Below are 14,201 nucleotides of genomic sequence, written 5' to 3' on the forward strand. Positions count from 1 at the left end.
TATTTGTCAAAACTAAAAGCTGATTTAGTCTGAGGAGTAGGGCAGTTTTCAGATGTAGCTGAACGGCATGTGCCCTCTACTGATTTAGCTTATACTGACAAGGAATCAAGAGATTACATCTATAGCAAAATGATCTTAAACCAAGTGAATCTACTTAAGGGCTTGCAAAGATTCAAATACATGTGCAGAAAAGCAGTGCAACTTCTGTTTCTAAAATGCCTACCTGACTTTGGAGCCTAAATGGGAGTCAGGTACCTAACTGCCTTTAACAGCTGCTATTAAGCCCTATTTTAAAAGTAATTTAGAGGCTTAGTAACTGAAGTGCTGTTTAAAGCCAGTAGGCTTTTATATACCACGGTACTGACTGACCCCCCCTCCCCCGAATTATCTAGTCTAATTAGATATATTTGAAAATTTAACCCTTGAACTGAGAAGACAGCTGAGCTGACAATACATATAAGACTGACATATAACTTAAGGGAAGCAAACTGAAGGGAGAAGAGTATTAGTGCTATCATATGTGTCTCTTTTAAGAGAATAAAACATTTGCTCTCCCAAATGACAGTACTTCAGCTTCCTTGTAATCTCCTGGGCGAGTCTCTCAGGAGGTCTCTGATTGGGGGCAAGCCAGAACCCCAAATAAGTGTTCTTGGTATTTCATATTTTCATCTATGACAATTTTATAAACTAGTTGGACAATAAAGGATTACAGCACAGTAGTTTGCCATCAAGGAAACCGCAAGCAACAAACAAAGATGTTATCTCTAGCATATGGTTCTTATTTGAGGAAATATGTCTGGTTACATTAATTGACACAACATGACTCTAGGCTTTTTTTTTTGTTTTATAACTACTGGTGGGTTCCCCTAGCAACAGCAGAACTAATGACACTGATACCAGAGTTAAAAACAAAAAGACAGAACCAACCATCCTTCCTCCTTCTCCCCACATACATACTTTTGAGCCAAGTAGTGAGTTGGCCTCAGATGAAGGCCGGCATTGACCTTGCAAATAGATTTTGTCAGCACTCCTTAGGAAAGAGAACCATGTCAGGAAACATAATTCCTATTCAGTCTTTTCAAATTTCCCCCAAATTAAAAAAAAAAAATCCAACAGAAGCTTGTGTTAGGAAAGAAAAGGGCTAGGCAAGCGGTGTCCTGGAGCCAGGAAGGTCTGCGCTCCTCCCAGCTGACAGGTTCCAAGGGCAGCAAGCACTGTGCGCATCTATAAAAATCAGAGGCAGCCTGTGTGGGTGTTGTGTTGGACTTGTACTTCCAAGTAACATACGACACCAAGTCAGCTGCCTCCTTTTTAACCCATATATACAGTGTTGCGCATCTCCCCGAAGCAGTGTTGGACCCTGAGCCTGATCCAAAGTGAACTCTTCATTCTTTGCCCTGTCATAYGTAAAATCGAGTACAGGGAACTTAAGACCTCTTTTCAAGAGAATTTAGGAAGCTGCTGGGTTTTTCAAAAGCATCCGAGTTCATTAGACACCTACTGCCCTTKGTTTCAGAAAGAGTTAGGCCCTGGATTGGCAAAAAAAGTATTTCAAGAAGTGAGTGTCTAAATCTCTTTCAGGATCTGTGCCAAAAGTAATTTACTTATTTGCACTTAACTCCCATTGAAGAGGATGGGAGTTCMGTTCCTAAACCGCACAGATGATTTTCCAAGCATTGCAGCTATCTCTTAGCAGTTTGATGTTTCTAAATATCCTTGCTTTCTGGGGCCACATGCCTGTAAACCATGACAGTAATATCCAGTATTGTGCATGCCTGATTACTCACAGGATTTATCCTGAAGTCAGTTGTAGCCTTAAAATGAGCACAATTAGGTCTATTCAGAAATGTGCCCACAGCATGGGCTGGAGAACTAGCTACAATTAGTCCTATTCAGAAATGTGCCTGTAGCAGTTCAGTATCTGAAGAGAAAGCAGCAGCCCAAATGACCCGGGCAGATTTTCAAACTTGGCTGATTGAAGTTAAGACTTCTTAATTCATATTTATATACTTAAATAAAGTGGTCTGATTTTCAGAAATGTCAAGTAGCTGTAGCTTTCAATGATTTCACTGAGATTTGTAATGAATGAATGTCTGAAAACTAGTTATTTTAGGTAAATAAATCAGAATTTAGGTCCCTAGCATTGGGAGTGAGATGCAAACATTTTTGGCTCCTGTGTTACAAATGAAGAGAGGGTTGCTAATAACTGCTTGGATGTTAACAGAATAATTTTTCAGAGAATCCTGCTTAAAATCCAGTGATAGGGTCTTTCCTTTTTGAGTGTTTCTGAAGGAATGAAAACCACTTTCTAGTCTCCTCATCATCACCTTCACTTGCTGATATATCTATATACTTGCACTGTGAAGTGCTGCAGGGTTTGGTATCCAAATACTAGTAGGGAATGATCTTTCTGCCTGCAGCTGGCTGTCTTTGCAGAGAAATCATCTACACTTTTCACCCTCAAGGTAATACAAAGGTCTGTGGCAGTATCAGATGAGCTTGCATTGCATCCGTTGTCCCAGATTTGTTCTGTCAGGTAACAAAAACTTTGGCCACCAGGACCTATGACTCAGTGTCTCCCGGGGCACTCTTTGCCAGCCAGCTGAATTGCAGTGCTCCATCGTCACACATGAAAGGCTGAATCTGTGGCAAGCCTGAGTGTTCACGCACCTTGATTCTCACCCCAGCTCTGCCGCAAGCTCTTGGTGTGAACATGTAAGAGTCACTTCAGCCAAGAGCAGACACCCCTGTGACTAAGGGACTGGATGCATATGACTGACTGACCTCCCTTTTCCCAGAAATGGCTAGTACCATCAATTCTCACTGAAGTCAACCCTTCTCACCAGGAGCTGAGGCAAGGGTGAACCCTGCAGGGCCACCCTTCATCACTGCAATGATGACCTCTGGCATAGCTTGTTCTATGAGAAGTCATAGTATAACACTGATGTTCCACGCAGATGTTGAGCTAAATGATGAACAGCCAACCAAGCTGCTTGGCCACGCTACAGTACATGTCTCTATGTTGGCCTGCTGGTGCTGATGTGTAAATTATTCTGAAGTAGGGACAATAGTCTGTCTTTGCTCTAGTAGGCCCAAAAGTTAGTCACCTCAGCAGGGACTACCATTTCAGTGCAGTCACCAAAACAAGACATAGCAATATCCATAGCAAAATACTTTCTCCTCCTAGATTCATGAGAAGAAGATGTTTGTCTCTTTACACTTCCTCCATACAAAGCCTGACTATCCAGATTTGTGCTAGGAGGAAGATTTTCAGTCTGAGACAAGGACAAAAAGGTTTGGGATCTCCTTCTTAATAAGGGGATTGGCCAAAGAGAGGATGGGGCAACATACAGTGACACGTGAATATGGTCAGGGTGGTTGCAAGTAAAATTCACATCGTAAAAAAATATGAAGTAAAAACAGGTGTTGATATCATATCATGCAGGAAATGATATAAGAAATTCCACATCAATAAAATGAAAGCAAAGTTGAATGGCAGGAAACTGTCTTAGCTTCCTTTCCTGAATAAGATTCAAGCTACATAAAGTCTTAAAATGCATGTCTTGAAATGTGGTGACTCACGTGAGCTGGAATGGCAGGCACATACCACAGGTGCTTTTCGTGTGGAGCAGAATCGAAAATGCAAGCTGTCACTCGGGTTTTCCTTCTTGCCAAGGCCTCCAGCCAGGATGGGGAAGTGCTGGTCATGTTTTTACCACATCTAGGGAAAGGGGAATCAATAGTCAGTCTCAAACATACTTATTCATCAGCACTGAAATCTTGGAAATAGGGGCCCTTCCACGTCCCAGGAAGYGCTGTAGTGCCCATATGTACGAGACCACCGGGGCTTCCCCAGACGAGGTGCCCATGTTTGCACTGCGTCGCTCGAACAGCACAGTTTGGGCCTGACTGATCATGTTCGCAGTAGTCTTGTGTAGGCTTATGTGGAGTTTCACCTTTTCTTTTATCAGTATAAATGAGATCATTGACCTGATGGCATTTTCTGGAGGCAAAATTAATTTTGGACATTTTAATCTTCTCTGCTGTTTTAATGCACTCAGAAAGGGCAGCTGTCATTATTGAGCAGTGGGTAACAGTTCTTCATGCGACAATTAGCACCTGGATTCAGCTAACTGCTTTTGCCTCTGGAAAATGCCCTCAGGTCAATGATCTCTGTGAAGCTGAGGAGCCTCCTAATTACTAGAGCAACAGTGTGTGACAGGACTTGGCAGAGTGCGTACACTTGCCAAAAGGCTGCACGGCAGTTCCCAGTACCTACGTGGCTTTACAGGATGCTAAAGTCATCAGCTACAAAGCCCTGGTTGATAAGGGGGGTGAGCTGGCTCGCAAAGTTGAAGGAAGAAGGAAGAGCTGTTACATCTTGTTAAGTATAAAGACGGCAGGGTTCCAAAGACTGCTTTTCAAATGGAAATTTCTAATTCCTTATTCTTGTGCTTAAAGTTTATGAAATGAAATGGTATGGAATGAGCAAATTTGTTCTACGGGAAAGCAGATCTCTCCAGGAGCTCTGTCATTTCTTGAGCCCTTGAGGGAGCTGCTTGAAAAATCTACTTTTGGCTCAGATCAAATGCTTTCAGGTTACTTCTTGTCTCATCCCTTGTCCTCACATACATTTCTAGGGAAGTAACCTGGAGCCTCAGCCTTTGTATTGAATGGTTTCATCTTGTAAGGCCAAAAAGAGATTGCAGACTCTTAGCACCTCTGGAGTTTAAACATAGAAGTGCATTGGTATAATACAAGGGGGTGAAAATCACAAGCCCTATGCTTGAGAATAATTTGTATCATCCACACGATCACAAGAGCTTCATTAAGTTTTCTCATATGTTCCTCACCACACTGCACCAGGAAGCTAGCAGTGTCAAGATATTTGATCAGCCTTTAGGCTTTCTTTCCACACACAGAAACTTATTCCTTAGACACACAGATGAATTCAAGTGGAAAGAGGAGTACAACCCCTCTGATTTTAAATTAATCATGTTCTGTTTCTCCAGCCCTAATTCTTCTTTTGAAATTCCCATTCCCAGCACAGAAGCTTGGAGGCAATGCTCTGTTTGGCCTTTCAAACTGATCACTGTAAGGTTTCTACAGCCCTCTGGGCTTCTCTACAGAGGTGGCATGTAAGGCAGATAAAGTATCTTTGTCATATTTGTATAGCTCGGGTACTGGCAAGAGTGTGGGTAAGATGCGTATTCTCCAGACTGAAGTCTTTATATATCACTGCTCRAAAATCCCCAGCAACAAGGCAGTAAACCTCACCACACCGTCAGTCTGAACAAGGTGCAGCTGGTATTGCGTATAGGCCAGTGATGCAACTCTTCAAAACCCACAGGTAAAAATACCAAGATTACCAATTCATACTGATTTTTTTAAAAATAATGTTCCAAAATAATTAAAAATAATATTTTCCCCATCTCTTGGTATCTTTATAATGTATGATAGATTACATCACATGAAAGTGGTAGAGGTAAGCTACCATTCTCAGTCTTTATATATACGAGACTTGATGCTTGCATCCATATTCACCACTTGCATTGTGCTTGCGTTCCAGAAGTGCTGGGCCTTCGCACTGACATCTCCGAGGCTTGCAGACACTTTGTAGGCCTTTTATGTAGATGTTGAGATACCGAGATATCCAGGTTTAGGCCATCAGTTTTGATACATATTGTCCACAAACCATATAACTAACCCATAGCAGACTACATTAACAACACGAACACCACTTAAGGCATATATGATTTGACAGTCAGTCCCTGGGACTACACTGCTTGTAGACAATTGATGAAAATTAAACCAAATGAGCTGCTTTTGCACGATGTCCTGAAGGCTGCCTAAGCCAAATCATGGCAAATTAATAACAAAAGGTCCTTTCAAAGGCAGAGTCTCTCGCAGCTGGGAAAAACGTCGTCATTCCAGAGCTCAAGCMTCTGGAAGTACTGAAGATGAACAACATAACAACATACATAGAAAGAAGACCAAGTGGGTAAATCAGTCTCAGTTTTACCAAGATAATAAAAAGAAAGTGACAGAAAATGGAATGTGGGGAGTCCAGCAAGGACGTATGTATACATGTGAGTAAGTCTGAACATACTTCCTAATGCAGGAGAATCAGGTAAAAATGAAAATTACTTAATGCCACACTAGATCCTGGAGAGCTTGATTTGCAAAATGACCTGACTTCAGACTCTTTTGCTATGCAAGCTAGCAGACTATCTACATCCCACTATTTCTCCCACAAATTGGCTTATGATGAAGTTGGATAAATTTAAGGCATGGACTGTGTAAGAAGGAAGGAGTGATGCTGATGTTAGAAATGTGATCTAGACCTTTGTATGGCTGAGTTGTAGGCAGAGAGAAGGGAGAGGGTGCTGAGAAGGAGATTTGATCGTTGTTTGTTAATTGGATTGGTCAGGAATGAATTTTCACCCTAGATGTGTTATTTCAAAAGACATTCCCAACCCATAAATTAATTTCCACCTTCATCTGAAGCATCTGAGATTGTCCACAGGTAAAGACAGGGTACTGGATGAGAAGTGCCAGTCCGTGATCACTGTTTCCTGCTCACACTCCCAGGGTTACTGTGATCATGAGACATAAAATCTGGTAATAATTTTCCCCAGGTCAAGCTAAGAGGGATCACCGGAGCTTTTTGTGGTCTGCAGTGTGGTCTGCTTTCTATAGTACTCTCCATGGAGTGTTTAACACAACCTCTTCTCTTTAAGGGACCTGTTAAAGCTCTACTCTCTCCTATTACTTATAGTTCTGGCTTTTCAGTCTTTTCCGTAGATTTAATGTTCATTATGTAGAATGTGATCTGTTCTGCGACCTTCTGCATAAACCCTCTACTGCATGAGTGACTCTACCCATCCCTTTTATTTCAACATTTCAATTACTGCAGCTAATGCATAGGAAGTGCACTCTGGTAGTCAGGCTTACATATGGTTAATATTCTTAGATGAAGTTTTTGGGCAAAGGAATGTTTCTTTATAAGGTGTATGCAGCCCTAACACAACAGCTTCGGAATATCTTGCCCGAAGATAGCCAGAGGAAAGTATTCCTACGAATTTCTGTGAATACAAATTCACAGAAAAGTCTTATCTTCTAAAGCAATCTTCTATTCTTTTGCTTTAAAGCACAGAAATTAGAAACCAGATTACTTGCTATATACAGTTTTAGCAGACAAAATTACAGTCTCATTCTAGCTCTGGTAACTGCTTCTATTACCCTCTAATGAAGAGCTACAGTTATATTTAGAAAGAATCTACAAAAACCAAAACCAAAAAGACATCAGCAAACATAATTAAGTTGGCAACTGGCAATCTATGAAAGCACTGAGGCAATACTGCTACTTGGTTACACCCATGTAAATCACACTCAATGTCTGACCTCTTTCTGGAAAATTTTCAGTTGTTGCTGATGATTCTTTTTTGGGTAGTTTTCCCAAAATGCACACGTGGTTCTTTGTTCAAAACTTTATGATGATTAAAAGGGCCATTCAGTCCTGGCAACTTACAACAAATATTGCAGCTAACACAATGCTTCACATACACAGGAAACAGCTGGATAAATGGATGTTTAAATGGATTTCCATAAAAGCCAATGATTCGTGAAAACTAGCATACACATGGCAGGGTCAGCTTCAGGCTTCTCTGGAGCTCCTACCGCTCGGAGCGGACGTAAGTGTAATAACACCCCATGTGTGGTCATACAGGAGCACACGCATCCGAGAATTACGCCACTGCAGCACCACCCCATAGAGCTACCCCAGCATCAACCCTGAGCACTACATGCAGTTTTAGCAGAATAGGAGAAATTTATAACATACAGCATTGGGGTATATTTCATGCACATTTTCTGATGCCAATTAAGCATTTCTAAGCTGGACATGGAAAAAAGTGATCTCATCTATCAAGAGAGGGTAATCCACATGCTATTAATGCTTTTCTTTGTTTGATCTCTCAGCAGCTTGAATGTAGGTTCACTGACAAGGACATCTGAGCACAACAGAAAGCCTGACTCTCAATCCAACCCATCTGCAAAGGAAAATCTGCTGTACTTTCAATGGATCTTAAGATTCCTCTCTTAGTCCCTATGCAAYAATTAGATAAAAAGGACTCTTCACCCAAAGTTCAAATCATGTACTTGCCAGCTGGGTATTATTCATTATAGTAAAATGATGTTAGGCCAAAATAAATCACTTTCCATGTCGCATAAATAGGGAGATGGAAAATACCATTTAGGTCATACAGTTCATCAACTCCTGCCAGTGTGGAGTTGTTCCTGACAGTACATTTTCCATAGCTTTTTTCCTGTCCACTTTGAAATGACTCAAAGCAAAGGGGCTCCACCACTCCCCCTCAGAGACTCTTCCATGGACATTAGGACATTTTCCTTTGTAGTGCACTGAAACTTTCCTTTGCTAAATGTCATCCCATTACTCCWGTCATGGACCACCCTGAATTATTCCGCATTTTCCTTGATGTTTATCACTGTAAGTTTTTATTCTGTGCCTGTCACCATAGTATCTGAATACTTTTGATCTTCAGATACCTCCCACTATGGATAAAAGAAGGCAGGGTGCCTAGCACTTGGAGAGGTGGCCAAGGTCCTATCCCCTACACTGACACATCTCACAAAGGCACCACGCACAAACCGTCTTCAGTTTGTGGCTCTTGCAGACACACCCGGACAAGCTCTAAATCAGTAAGATAAAGTAACAAGGCTCATATGGTGTTGTAGCACAAATTTTAACCATTTGATACTTAACTAAATCCAAAAAAGCAAAAATAAATAAATAAACAAACAAATCAGAAGCCTGAACTGCTATCCCTACATAGTCTGTTATAAATGATGAGGAAACAGAGYCTGGCAGCATTCTGTGGACGTATTTTCTGACGGCACATAAACCTCTCTCCAACCTCCCTCTCAGGGTCGGGACTGAACCCAAGCAAGCATTCATTGCTGCCCTTTGTCAACAGTGTTTGAGACGCCAGAAAGTCTCCAGAAAACAGGCATTTTCCCGTGCCTTTTTCACATGACCTAGGCATAAGTGAGAAAAGCCACAAAATAAAGGCCCTCTATGCCCTGGCTACTACACTTTGGACAATTGCTGAGTCCAGTGGGCAGAGGCAGATTTTGGAGAAATTCTGATTTGGATCTTAACAGTCTCTGTCATCTCAACAGTGACATTAGCAGGATAACACTTGCATCTTTGACATAAGGCACCATCAGTCTTCATATCTGGTGAGAAAGCTGCTTGGAGGCGAGGGGGCATATGGAGGGACGAGGGCAATAGAATGTGTAAAATCAGTCACCTGGAAACAACACCTTCTAGCCCCATCCCTTTCGCAGGACTCAGATATTTATTTATTCGTTAAGCAGAAGAGACGAGGAAAACAGCCCCATGTACTGCTTTACAGTAGTGTGACCTGAATTTGTGCTGTGCAAGTCAGCAGAAAGCAAAGGGGAATGCACCTCGTAGCAGCCACAGCTTCCTTGTTTCTGCCTTGCACTGACACTGTATCACTGCGGGGGTCATCACCAAGGTATGACACTAAATATTTATTTTCTTATATGTGACTTTTTTCTTCTTTTCCTATATTACAGTGACCAAATGGCTACCTGTCCAATGTGCCACAATCCAAGTCCAGAAGTGGAGCTGGCTAGTTTATTACCTCTAAGAAGAGCATCCTTAAGGTCCTGTCTTTGTAGGGGGTGAGAGGTGTGCTCACTGAAACTACATTCAGCACACGAAGAGGGTTCCCATTAATCTTGGCACATTAACCTATATTTTGCATGCTCAGAACAGCCTGAAAATCTGCATGCATGAAACTACAGTCAAGCAATTTCAGTTGCAAATATTTCGGCTCTATTGGAAAATCTTGGCCCTGTAAAATAAAGATGTGGGTTGAGATGATGTGAAAAACTGGATATTCTCATGTAACAGCTGGATGCATTGCCCTGAATGAGCAAATGGTTTCAAGCCATTTGAACAAAAGGCAATAACCCTCTATGATCCCTACACGGCAGGTACTTTGAAAAACATCACCAAAAATGGCCTCAAAGTATTTCTTCTGGAGAGACAGCATGCTCTTTTCATAGACAGGAAAAATCAATACTCACAAACACACATACACAAAGCCTGATCCAAAGCGCACTGAAGTTACTGGGTTTGAGCCTGTCCCCAGTAAGCCTGAAGGAGGGCTGAGAACAGAATTTCTTCTCTGTGCCTTCAAGAAAAGATCAACACTTGTCCTTTAGCATATGCATAATGGGATGAAAAGGCAGTTACAGCTGTGCTAACTCACATGAATCTGATAATGACTGTTGGGCAAACAGGAAGAAAGACAGCTACAAAAGCACCCACACCACACCCTACCAACACCTTGCAGTCACCTCACAAAAATTAATGAGAATAAGAATTCTAGGGGAGGATGTGCATTAGGTATTCCTGCAGCCTGCTTTTAAAAAGTTATCAATTTTCTGTGACTTTAAGGCAAAACCTCAAACTGACATTTTACTGCAAAGCTGTGATTCCTTGACCATAGCCAGAAGAAAACCAACAATGCTTCATTACGGCATGTGATGCAGGGAGGAGAAAAGATTGCTGAATGTGAAGAAGCTGGAAATATCCACTGGCCTTGCATACCCTTGTAACACTGGCCTTGCATACCCATCAAAYGATCCCATAAAACGAAGCGACTCTGACATTACAAATATGCCCTTGAGGTCACGACAGATCAGGAAGAAAGAAGAGCAAAAGTGGGAGCAAGGCAGCCACAAGCTTCTTGCCCAGCAGCGTCTGATACCACGACGTGATGTGCCAAGGAATGCAGTCTGACACTATTTTCGGCATTGCTCAGATCTTCACAGGTATGCAGACACCAAATGGCTTGGAGCCAAAACCTCTGCTCAGTGGGAGTTTTGCCAGAAAAAACCTCAAGTTAAATTCAATTCAGGAACTAAAGCCAGAGGCCTTGGGTGCAACCTCTGGTTTTGTTTCATACGACAATCCAAACTCATCTTACAGCTGAAGACATGAATTAATCTTATGATACTTCTGGTAGCTGCAAACCAGAGTTTATCCTCTTTATGCCTTCAGTGGCTGCTAGCTAAGAACACTGCACCGACCCTTTCCTGCTGCTCTGCATCACCCATCACATGCCACAGTCTATTCGTACCTTTGTCTGGCCTGTTTCCGTATTCCTCGGAGGATCCTCCCAGGTTTCCTCAGAGAAGGACTACCAGATAGTCTGATCATTAGTGATTTCTCCCAATAATATGTTGCAGTGGTAAATGTCCTCTGCTTATCTATATACCATTCAGAAGTTTCAGCCTGGGCCGCCTGCCTCAGTTCCAGCACGGGCTTCAGCAACGACCAAGGTATGGGCTCCAGCAGGGCTCTCACATGCTCCCTGTTTCATCTGAGCCGAAATCCTACTGTTTGGCCCTGTAAAGATGCGTGTGTGCATGGACGCATGTGTGCGATCTGACAATCCTGCTGAGGAAGCTCTGTTGCAGAATGCAGAAGGTGGTGACTTAAGGTGCACTAACAGGGAGAGGAATAAAAGGAAATAACTTCTGTCTGACCAATGAAGTTTGAAGAAGTAACCTATGTGCACTAATCCTGTTTAACTGCACAATCTTTGCTATGCTGGAAGGAAATAAAAGAAGCAAAAGAAGCAAAAGACAGAAGCTTCATAATTTCAGTACTCAGCTACGGCTAATCTGGAACCCTTCACCTCACAGATCTTCTTATCTCCCTCTGGGTACACATGCACAAGCACATCCAACCTGCTATGACAATTTAAACACTTGGAGTTTGTTTTGCTTAACCAACACCAGAGATGCCCACACAAAAAATATTTATCTGTAGCCATAGCTACAGTAAGTAACAGAACTAGAAGAACTTTTCAGTATCAGCAGAAACGGAGCTCAGGGAGTCTCCACCCTATCTCATGCATCACGTACTGGCACTGTGGCTCGGATGAAAGAAGCAGAGATCAAACAGGAAGACAGGAGTAGCCATAGCTTCCAAATTCCACTCTTAGTAAAATCCTTACATAGTGTATCAAAATGAGATACCAGTCTTGGCAAACAGTGCTCTCTAGCCTACTTTTTTCCTCACTGAGGGTAAACATGAATGGTAGCATGAACCCCAGGCCCATTCACTCTGGGCAATAACCAAGACGCTGTGCAAAACGGAGTGCAGCGTATCTCTCCTTCTGTCTTACGGACTGTGAGCTGGGAAACCACTTTTAAAATAAGGAAAGAGCGACCAGGCAGCTCTGTAGCTGCAGATCAACCTACTGTGAAACTGTGACCGGCAGCCTTGCTAGGCAGGACTCAGCCAGCTAGCTACAAACTTAATGAGATTTTCCTTCCTTACTCAGCAACGGGCATGACAGAATATCGTGAACAAAACAATCTGGCTCAAGCCTTCGTCTAGCACGAGCGTGGGAAAGGTAAACGCTCAGGTGATCGGGAGCTCAGTGGCTACGTGGAGGTGCACCTGGCCGGGAAGCAGAGGCAGAACACACCCTGCCCCTTTTGGCCCGTTGGTGGGTGCTGCAGCTCGTTAGATGTTTCTGGCTGTTGCTTTGGCCTGAGCTCTTCACTCAGGCCTGGAAACCTGGCCAGAATTCACCAGGAGCCTCTTGCCAGTATAGAGGCTCTCTGAATCTTTCGTACTAAGAACTGTTGTTCAAAAGCCTGAGTAAATGCTGAACACCTCCTGCCATGAATCCACAGAAGGGCACAGTGCACACAGCTAGGCCTTCCTTACTATGTATGCGTGTAGGTGCATCAAACCAAAGGAAATCCAACTGTTCCTTATTTCATTGGGGTTTTTTTACATTTTTATATACTACACACTGTTAACACTTGACAAAAAGGAAAAGAGCTTATTTACCRCTCTATTTAGGAGTCTGTATACCTGCCAGCCTGGTCTTCCTCCTTACCAGCAGTGACCCAGGACATCCAGCAGACATGGCACTTTCAGTGAACAGGAGCATTAAGTGGCGCTGGGAAATACCTAGCAATCACTAGGGAAAACCAATGCAGTAATTACCCATGAGATGTCCTAATAAAGAGAAAAACAAGGAAAGTGTTAGACAGGAGAGCAAAACTAGATATTGAACTAGGCCAGTCCATCATGGACTCAGTCCTGAGCTGGCAGTTTCCAAATTAGCAGTATTTGYCTGCTGGCACTTGGTGCTGGAGGGAGCCAGTGCTGCTGAGACTGCAACACTGTGAGATCTGCTGCCAGCGCCAGCAATGGGCCTGGAACCCTCCAGAATGCAATTCCCCAAATACTGCGCTTTTCTAACTTGAAATCTGGCCAGTCTGAAATGTGGCTTCTCATCTGCACTTCTCTGCAATATGAGTAAGCAAGAGCCTTTGTGCAGCTGACGATGGCAAAGGCAAGACAAGACCTTCGGCAGACCTTGAGCAARGCTATCATAAGGATGTTCTATCAGAAAGTCCCAGGCCTGAACATTCAGCATGCAACTGGCATCYGGGTAAGCTGAGCACACCAGCTTTCCACTGTCCTCCTGCAGACACTTTTATGCTCAGGCCTAAAATAGCTCTGTCCTCTATCAYGTTCCTACAGAGTGGATCATGCTGTACTTAATGGAAATAACAAAGAACAGCAGATCCCTTAAAGGCCTCTTGTTGCACTACACACCAGTGCTATTAGCTGAGTATATTTCAGCTTGAGCATTCCCAAAGCACACTGGACCCAAGCAACAACCATTCTTCACACAAAATAATTTAACTGACAGGTCTTCCTAAGCTTCTAAGTGTTGGATTTGACCTGGACAAGYTAGGTTTCAGGATCTAGTGTTGGGGCTAGAAAACAGCCCGTGCCATCAGAAGGATAAGCTTTTTAGCAATAAGCTTTCACTAGAAAAGCTCACATGCAGGCAGGACATACCAACCCACTGTCATGCTGGCCTCTTGGGCAAGTTTTGGCTAGAACTGGTGAGGGACTACTTCTGGGAGGCAAAAGGGATACAGCTTGCCATAAAGACATCAGAGCCAAGTTCTCCGCAACACTCTCTCTGCAAGGCTGGAAAGAGTGAGGAGAACTAGCACTGGGTTTGAGTCCAGCAGATCTGGCACTAGTATCTTCCATTACAGGCACATTTCTCATTGAAACAAGATTTGGTTTTAYTTCATAA

General features: G+C 42.9%; 1 protein-coding gene across 2 annotated transcripts in view; it reads right to left on the reverse strand.

The window, feature by feature from the left end:
- The window catches only part of LEKR1 (leucine, glutamate and lysine rich 1), a 90,351-nt gene that overhangs the window by 489 nt on the left and 75,661 nt on the right, over positions 1–14,201 (reverse strand). Inside the window, exon 14 of one of the 2 annotated variants that reach the window (XR_014895751.1) lies at positions 3,583–3,721. The gene's annotated coding sequence lies outside the window, so the exon portion shown is untranslated. Of the gene's footprint in view, positions 1–3,565; positions 3,722–14,201 lie in introns of those variants that run through there. The other variant, XR_014895750.1, reaches the window with a different exon arrangement.

The sequence above is a fragment of the Rhea americana genome, unplaced genomic scaffold (assembly GCF_003343005.1).
Source record: "Rhea americana isolate MKP2758 unplaced genomic scaffold, rheAme1 scaffold_202, whole genome shotgun sequence".
Taxonomy (NCBI): Eukaryota; Metazoa; Chordata; class Aves; order Rheiformes; family Rheidae; genus Rhea; species Rhea americana.